At 32.6% G+C, this 10,175-nt stretch overlaps 1 long non-coding RNA gene across 1 annotated transcript; it reads left to right on the forward strand.

Moving 5' to 3' along the window:
- On the forward strand, positions 1-10,175 carry LOC127836676 (uncharacterized). Its single transcript, XR_008028863.1, has 3 exons — positions 1-1,041; positions 7,510-7,562; positions 7,938-10,175. It is a non-coding gene; the product is annotated as an uncharacterized LOC127836676 (long non-coding RNA).

Consider the following 10,175-nt stretch of genomic DNA (forward strand, 5'->3'; position numbering starts at 1 on the left):
CAATACTTTTTATACCTTACTTTGTTTTCCCTTTTTTACGCGTCTTTTCATATTTATAATGTCATGACTTTGTAACGTTATATATCGCGACATCTTGAATAAGTGAAACCTGTTCATCTGGTCAAGTATCGCATCGTGGTAAATCAGAAGTGTGAACACGCAAGGCTATGAGTATGGTGATGTCATTAAAAGTGATTGGCAAATGGCTAAATTGATATTTCATGGTGGGCTAAACTAATAGTCTTCATTGTTAAATATGTTAGTGTTTTTGTATAATTTATAACCAAAGACTTGGCACGGCACTATATTGTTTATTGTAAAGTTTATTTGGGCTGTTATCCGAATACATGAACGTGTTTGTTTGACATTTTATATGTTGTTTAATATGCAGCATAAACACGCAACATTTGCAAATGTACAGTATCACGAAAATAATCGACAATAATACAGCACTAATATATAATTACACTCCTCACATAATTTGCATTGTTTTACAGATCATGCTTTAAAGTAACAGAAAAACTAAACAAATCAACGAATATTTCGCAAAATATTTCGTAAAATAAAGTGAACCCATGCATAATCAGTGTTCCGTATAGCAATATCCAAAAATTTCAACGCTTGATGTTGTGTGGTAACATAGATTTAAAGAGATACAAAATGCTCGTTTTCAATTGTTTGTGGCACAATGTATTTCATTTTAATTCCCAGCATTGATATCTATTATACGACAAAAGAACAACAACTTCAGGCTTTCTACTGGTCCCTACTTTTCCCTACTATTTTTTCTTAACCCTACTTTTCCCTACTTTTTTCAAAAATAGCCCTATTATCCCTACTTTTTCATTTTGCAAGTAAAATATTAAAGTGTAAAATGAAGGCTTACGTGATCCTTCTATAGATATTTTGCAGAATTTCCATTCATTATGATTCTGTTGTAATGCGTACAGTTCATATGTGTTTGGGGGATCACCTTGTGATGTCCATCCTTGAAAGCACCATGGTTCCTTGGCTAGTCAGTACAGACATACTGGTCTTTAGGTAAGATATTAATATCTTTTTACACTGTGAAAATACATGTATGTTCTATTTAATCATAACATATGTACTTCTTGAAATAGAGGTGACTGATATGCACGCTTCAACTAGACTACAAGTTTCTTTTTAAGCTCATCTATTTTTTGAAAAAAAAAAATGAGCTATTGTCATCACGTCGGCGTCGGCGTCCGGTTAAGTTTTGCGTTTAGGTCCACTTTTCTCAGAAGGTATCAATGCTATTGCATTCAAACTTGGTACACTTACTTACTATCATAAGGGGACTGAGCAGGCAAAGTTAGATAACTCTGGCGTGCATTTAAACAGAATTATGTGCCCGTTTTATACTTAGAAAATTGAAAATTTTGGTTAAGTTTTGTGTTAAGGTCCATATTATTCCTTAAGTATCAAAGCTATTGCTTTCATACTTGCAACACTTACTAACTATCATAAGGGGACTGTGCAGGCAAAGTTATGTAACTGTGACTGGCATTTTGACAGAATTATGTGCCCTTTTTATACTTAGAGAATTGAAAATTTGGTTAAGTTTTGTGTTTAGGTCCACTTTATTCCTACAGTATCAAAGCTATTGCTTTCATACTTGCTACACTTATTAACTATCATAAGGGGACTGTGCAGGCAAAGTTATGTAACTCTGACTGGCATTTGGACGGAATTATGGGCCCTTTATACTTAGAAAATTGAAAATTTTGTTAAGTTTTGTGTTTTGGTCCACTTTACCCCTAAAGTATCATAGATATTGCTTTCATACTTGGAACACTCGCAAACTATCATAAGGGTACAGTAAAAGGACAAGTTGCATAACTCTGGTTGTCATTTTTACGGAATTATGGCCCTTTTTTGACTTAGTAACTTTGAATATATGGTTAAATTGTGTTTCGATCGACTTTACTTCTAAAGTATAAAGACTATTGCTTTCAAACTTCAAATACTTTTATGCTATCATGAGGTTACTTTAATATGGATTGGCTCCAAAAAGTACAGTACACAATCCATAAAAACAAAATACAAACTAGTTTGGGGTACAACACAATTTAAAGTTCTAGGTATTCTATTTGATGTTGATTTAAATAGAATGATAGATATTAACTTTGTATATAAAATAACAAAATTACAAAATACTATACATTTTTGGAATAGAAGAAATTTAACCCCCCTAGGGAAAATAACTGTCATAAAAACATTATTACTTCCCCTACTTACCCACTTATTTATCTCCCTTCCTAGCCCAGGAGAGAAAATAATGAAACAAATTAACACCATGTTCCATAATTTTGTATGGAATGGCCCTGTGAAAATCAAACATAGTATTGCTATTCAATCTTTTGAGGAGGGAGGAATATCTATGATAGATGTATATGCATTTGAAAAAAACTATGAAACTTTCGTGGTTAAGAAAAATTGTCTTAGGCACTGGAAAGTGTTTTCAACTTGTTTATTCAATATTTGATGTTAAAAAAATGTTGAATTTAGGAAAAGATTATGCTGAGAAAATTTGTAAAGTATTAAAGAATAGTTTTTGGAAAGATGTTCTTACATGCCACATTATGTATATCAGTAAGAAAGCTGTTTGCAAATGTGAAGATTTACTTAACATGCCTTTGTTTTATAATCACAATTTTAAAATAGGTCTTAGTAGTATATGTAATAAATCCATGTATGACAATGGAATTCGATTTGTTAGGGATATTGTTAATACCTCTGGACAATTTTTACAACAATCTGTTTTAGAAAATCATATTGGCACAAAGATCAATTTCTTATTTTATGAAGGATTGATTAGAACTGTCAAAAGTTTTCTCAGTCTTTCTGACTTCCAAGTTATTAAAAAGCCAAATACAGAATGTGCATTTATATCATCTTACTTGAATAGCATAGTTTTTATGCAAAACCCAAACCAAAATGTTTATAAAACTTTCATTATCAATTCTGATATACCGACTTGCCAAACAAAGTGGAATACATTTTTCAACAACATTGAATGGAAAAAAAGTACATAGTCTCGTTTTTAATATTTCTAAAAATACTTACACTAAATGGTTTCAAACAAGAATAATACATAGAATCCTAGGAACTAAATCTCTTATTATATAAAATGAATATTGTGCAGGATAACATGTGTACTTTTTGTAAAGAAAATAAGGAAACTATAAAACATCTGTTTTGGGATTGCTGTTTTACACAAAGAATTGTAATTATGTTGTTGAATTTTTATGTGCACATAATGTGCAAAAATACTCGGAAATAAGCTGTAAAACAATGATATTGGGAAGTATAAAAAGTAATATGACTGATATAAATATTCTTATGCTAGAATTGAAAAAATATATATACCTATGTCAGGGAAAAGGGATAGTTCCATCTATACAAGGGCTAACAATGAGCCTGAATATGTCTTTTAAAATCCAAAACAGTGTTAAGTGTCATGAAACAGAAGTTCAGTCTTGGGCAATTGTAAGTTTGTTTGCTGAACCAATATCATAATATGATTATAATTTATCCTTTAAAAAAATCCACAATCAACCTTACTTAACCTTAACCTAACTTAAAAAAAAAAAATTGCATTTTTTTTCCGCATTTTTGGAAGATAATGTAATAAATGTCCACACCCCCACACTATACACCCCTCTTCACTCCACCCCTCCCTCCTTTGTGATTGAAATTGAGAGCCCCTTCACCTTTAAAAAGAAAATAGATGAGCGGTCTGCACCCGCTAGGCGGTGCTCTTGTTTCCCAATGATGCTACTAGCTGAGGAAACCCACTAATGCCATGCTGTGTTTGAAACCTTATGGATTAAATTCGTAATTGCAGATGCTGCTTTCCTTTCTTACAAAATACATTTAAGTTTATATGTAAAGTTTGCTTTTCCTAACTGTCATATTAATCAAAAATAATAGTGAATGACCCCTGGGCCCACAAAAAAGGGAGGGGGTGATCTGCCATTGTTTGTCTGTCCGTCCATCTGGCTGTCCATAGCCCAAAGTTTGTGTGTCGCGCAGAACTCAAAAGTATAACTGCTAGAGCCATCTATCTGTGAATAGTTGTCAGCATGTGATCTTGTATACCTGAGTATTTTGATGCAAGTGTATCAGATATTTATGGAGTTATGGGCCCCTGATTTAGCAAACTATAGGAATCTTTGTGACAGCCAAATTGTAAAGGCCTCTGTGTCCTATGGACACAGGTGTTCTTTTTTGTTGCCAGGACCAAAATAGATAAAGCCACAAATGCCTTGTAGACATGTAGAAGCCAGAGAAATGAGATTGAAAGCAAAAAGAGCAAATTAATTGCCAGTTATTCTCAAAAAGAGAAAAGCAGTATCTCAGGCAAATAATATGGTTCATGGAGATATTGTAGGCCTATAACTACATGTAACTGAGTATATTACTTAAATGTTTGACCAGTGTATTAAAGCGTGCATATCCTATTCCACCTCATGGAATTGTAGATTGCTTTTTATGTATATTAAATGCTGAGCTTGTGGTTTGTTGCATACTTTTTGCATAAATGTAATCTTGCAATCAATTATGTTTTCTAACTGCTTATGATCATGGATACAACACACAATGGTACATGCCAATACTCATGCTTAAGTAGTATCTGTTTATCTCTTACACTTACTAACATGTATGCTTTGAAACTCATTTTACTTAACCTTTTACTCCATGTATACTCATTTTAACACCTTTGCAAATGGAATAGACCTTAGTCTCTGTTTGCTTATAACAATTATCATAAAAATATAATTCTTCGCTATTGCCTGTGGAGAGAAAATTCTTTGTTTTAGTACTAGTGCAAGAGTACTTATATATTCATAGTAAGTGAAGTTAGGTACATTCTCATGGAGGAAAGGATTAATACTAAGGGCTTTTGTACTTTGCTTTATAAGATTAACAGTGTATGTTTTGAATGTCATGTTCATTTTTGTATTCCATTGTGTAAATTGATGTTAAATGACAAATACAAATTTCAGGTTCCTGTATTTCAAGGATGGGCAGAACAAGGCATTCTCACAGCATCAGATGGACTAGGATATGTATCAATTTAACAGTAATTCCAGCTGAAAAATAGAAAAAAAATTCTTATTAAGCCCTACTTTTTAACAGTAAAAATCCCTACTTTGCCTTACTTTTTGCTAAAATCTTGCCCTACTTATGCCCTAGTTTTTTGTGGAGAGGCAGTAGAAAGCCTGCAACTGGGTACATTAACACGTGTTAAATATCTTGGCCGCATATCTTGTTCAATCTATGTTACCAGACCACATCTAGTGTTGAAATTTGGCTATTGTTATAAAGAACATTGATTTGTTATGTTTTAACTTTTTTATGCCCCCAGTAGGGTGGCATATAGCAGTTGAACTGTCCGTCAGTCAGTATGTCAGTATGTGTGTATGACAGTCTGTCCGTCCGTCCGAAAAAAAACTTTAACGTTGGCCGTAACTTTTGAATTATTGAAGATAGAAACTTGATATTTGGCATGCATGTGCATCTCACGGAGCTGCACATTTTGAGTGGTAAAAGGTGAAGGTCACGGTCATCCTTCAAGGTCAAATGTCTTATATATGGTGTCTGTCCGTCCGTCCAAAAACTTTAACATTGGCCATAACCTTTTCACTATTGAAGATAGCAACTTGATATTTGGCATGCATGTGTATCTCATGGAGCTGAACATTTTAGTGGCAAAAGGTGAAGGTCACGGTCATCCTTCAAGGTCAAATGTCTTATATATGGCGTCTGTCCAAAAACTTTAACATTGGCCATAACTTTTTCCAGGGATTTTTTTTACTAAGAAAGTGACGCCGATATTCGGCGTCTTCCCTTACCAGAATTTTTCCCCTAAAAATACCATTTCCCCTCCAAAAATATAATTTTTCACCAAAATGTAATATTTTACCCTCAAAGAAATGTTTTTTTTTTCTTTTGGGAAGTCGACACTTATCCAATTTGTACCATGTCCAACGATCTCGCTCTCTCTCTCTCTCCCGACGAACTTTCAAATCTGGGAATCCCAGTGATTCTATATATAGCTCTTAAATTACGTCATGGAAACCGGGCACCTAATCGTATTAATCATGTGACTATTTTACTGGATTTCGGTCTTGCGCGAGAAGGGTGTTTCGTCAATTAATTACCGGAAACCAGTCAAATTTTCATCCGGGTTATGTAAAAGCCAAGATATGAACGTTAAAACAGAAAAAAATCTCACAATTGGCGTTCATACACGAACAAAATAAAACGTTCGGACACGGAAAATATTAATTGCGTTGTCGCATTTTTTAAGAATGAATTATCAAAAACCGTTGAAACCCAGCAGGATTCGGAGGTACATTTAATCAACATCGATTAATACTGTCGGATTATTGTGAAAGTGAAAGTAGACAATCGGCAGCTGCCGCACCTTTCCCTTCCAATACTGTAGCAGATCAAGATCGTCAACCCATTCATCATGAAATCGAAATCATAATATTGACATCGTTCCCCGGCCCCAGTTGAAAACATTTCCCATTATTAGATTTACACCTGCAACTTTATTAAGGACTTTGACTTTAATATCATACTTGTTCAAGTGTTTAAGAACAAAAAGGTCAGAGACATGCCTCTTTTTCTAAAAAAAACACCTGAAGTCTGTAGGTGAGTTATAGACATTGAAATGAACAGTTTTTATTTTTTCCCCACATATGTCTCTTTCGCGCTCGATTTTCCCCTTTTACCCAGCGTCCAGCGTCTTCCCCTTTTTCTAAAAAAACCCCTGTTTTCACTATTGAAGATAGCAACTTGATATTTGGCATGCATGTGTATCTCACGGAGCTGAACATTTAAGTGGCAAAAGGTGAAGGTCAAGGTCATCCTTCAAGGTCAAATGTCAAATATATGGCGTCTGTCCGTCCGAAAACTTTAACATTGGCCATATCTTTTCAATATTGAAGATAGCAACTTGATATTTGGCATGCATGTGTATCTCATGAAGCTGCATATTTTGAGTGGTGGAAGTTCAAGATCAAGGTCATCCTTCAAGGTCAAAGGTAAAAAAATATAATCAAAGCGGCGTTCTCATGAAGCTGCACATTGTGAGTTGTGGAAGTTCAATGTCAAGGTCATCCTTCAAGGTCAAAGGTCAAAAAAAATAATTCAAAGCAGCGTTCTCATGAAGCTTCACATTTTGAGTGGTGGAAGTTCAAGGTCAAGGTCATCCTTCAAGGTCAAAGGTCAAAAAAAAAATAATTCAAAGCGGCGTTCTCATAAAGCTGCACATTTTGAGTGGTGGAAGTTCAAGGTCAAGGTCATCCTTCAAGGTCAAAGGTAAAAAATAAATAAAAAAATTCAAAGCAGCGCAATAGGGGGCATTGTGTTTCTGATGAACACATCTCTTGTTTTGGAAATATTTACGAAATGTTCGTTGATTTGGAGGGTTTATGGACTTTAAAGGAAAATGGTATTTTATTTTGTATCCAGGATTAACGTCTGCGCTGTCAGTACCAGTTCCGAGTATGAAGCCTACGGAGTTGGTATGATCTTTAAATAGTAAATGCATGCCATGGCATGTTGATTGAATATCTATGTAATGTTGAAAATGCCTCAATGTTTTCAATGTTAATGAACTCATTCTAATGTATAGACATTATAGCCATTAGAGTACTTAAAAATATGTTTGGAAATTAGGAGCAGTAAAATTTCAAACATATTATCATAATAATGTGTGGTACCATTTTTTTTAAATGAAGGCAATATACTTATTGTAAATTAGTTACATGAAGATGAAATAAACATGACAATAAACATAACAAATAAGCATATATTCAGTAAAATGTAACTCATTTGGCCTTTTCAAAAGCTTGCATAGTAGTTCATAAAATGGAATTTAAACCTACGTTTCATTTCAGATTCCCAAAACAGAAGCCAGTACGAAACACTCTCTGAAACTTCTTTTCATGAATATTCCGTCATAACACATGGCGGCACACAGCAGGGAAATGTTATAGAACGTGTATCTGATGTTTCAGATAATGATTGGGAAACGGTGAAGGAAAAAAACACCTATGCAAATTTAGTATTATCGAACAATGAAACTTAAAGTTGCATGGTGATTTTGGAGTGGCGACATAATGACAAATGAATCATGCAATTAAACAACTTACCAAATGAACTATATTGCATACGCCTTGTAGTGTTATTTATCTACAAATAGTGTGTATATAATGTCCATGAGATGTTAATAATTGGTATGATAATCAATGTAATTGGTAAATACAATTATTCTATAATGTAACATACATGTATATAGACTATTAACGAATCACGTTTTTGATATTAAGAGTATGAACTCACAATTCGGCTTTCTCTTTCTCTTTGAATGAACCAGTAAATAACATGTGAAACATATATGGTTTGACTTCTTTACACCATTATTTTTACGGTCCAAAATATCAACTACCATCATTAACGAGAATATTTAACACCCCAGTAAAAGATCATACAATTGTTAATAGCGTATATTATATATTTACTCATATTTGAAAGCCATCATTCACATGTTTGCGTACCTATTTAAATAAAATCAAATGTTTGGACATGAATTACCAGAACGAGTTCACAATTAAATTTTTTGAAAGAGTATCTTGATGACACATGAATTGTCAAACTAAATGGTATAAACAAATATATATTGTCTATTAATTATTGTGTTAGTGTTTGTTAGATAATCTTATATGTAAAAGCAGCATTATCTCTATTTGAGTTTGCCTATAATAACCGTATGTACCTTTAATCAAGCATTTTGCTTTGTTGTGTCTACGAAGTTTCTTTCAATATAATATTGACACTAGAAGTCTCAAAAAATAAATTCAAACTTAAAACGTTCTGCTAGTGTTTAAATTTTATTTTAGCATCAGCTCGTGCATAAAATATGCTCATAATAATAATTATTTAATTATTCAAAACTCACTATTGTTATTGTCGCATGACATGAGCGCATTGATTTGCTGATTTGTATCTAGCATTATACTGTTATGATATTGTGTAAAAGTAAACATTTGTCTTAATTACAATGTTATTGCAAAGTCGTGCAGTATGCTTATGGTTCATCTTATCACATCTCTTCTCTACATAAATGCTATATAGGGATACAATTGTTCAGTCATCAAGAACAATCATATGTAGTGATACAGCTGTTCAGTCATCAAGAACAATCATATGTGCTAAGTAAAATTTTCAAGTGATAACACATGAAATACTCACAATAATTATTCTATTTATTATATGTCTGATATTTCTTTTTCAATTGTTTATTCTGAAGTTTGTGTCAGTCATTGTGATACTTCTGTATAGTTTATTCAATGTTTTTGTTTTAATTTGGTTCATAAGATCAACGTTTTATTCATGAAAACATGTACGGTTTTTTAATCTTAATATAAATAATATAGAGGTTAATAAAGCATGGGAAACAAATCATTCTGAAAAACAATTTATGTAAGGCTGACACAGTTGATTCCCTTTGTTTGCAAAGTTTAACATCACAGTAAGACACGCATTCATTGAAATATACTGAACTTAAATATATGAGAGTTTTTCTTCTGTGTTCCAATAATTGTATTTGAGGATTTGTTTTTATCTAAGAGATAATGGTGTTATATTCTATTACTGTCATAATTGTTATTTACGTGTTGCTGTCACATTCCATAATATGCTATATTTGTTTATTGTTTGCATACAGTCATGTTTTTGTTTTTATGTAAAATGTCCGGATGAAATTTAGAGAAAAGAAATTCTGTGTGTATATATAGGACATGATGTGTATCATATATGTGTACTTTTGTATTATCCAATCTATATATCATTAGAGTAGTGAAAGTTTACTGAAAAAATGTATTATAGAACAATAAAGCAGAAATCTAGCCATATTCTTAATCCAGTAAAACAAGAAATATAATTATATATCACGTTAATATCCGACTTACCCGAATGTTTTGCTTAACCGTATTTGACAATTCTCTGTAAGTGACACATATATTTGTTAATTGTACTAAGTATATGTATAAAATTAGTTTGAACTTTGAAAGAAAGTGTGTTTTTATTGATTACATATTATGTCAGTTTTAAATAAAACTACATAAAATCAAAAA

This window comes from Dreissena polymorpha, chromosome 6, assembly GCF_020536995.1.
Source record: "Dreissena polymorpha isolate Duluth1 chromosome 6, UMN_Dpol_1.0, whole genome shotgun sequence".
NCBI lineage: Eukaryota > Metazoa > Mollusca > Bivalvia > Myida > Dreissenidae > Dreissena > Dreissena polymorpha.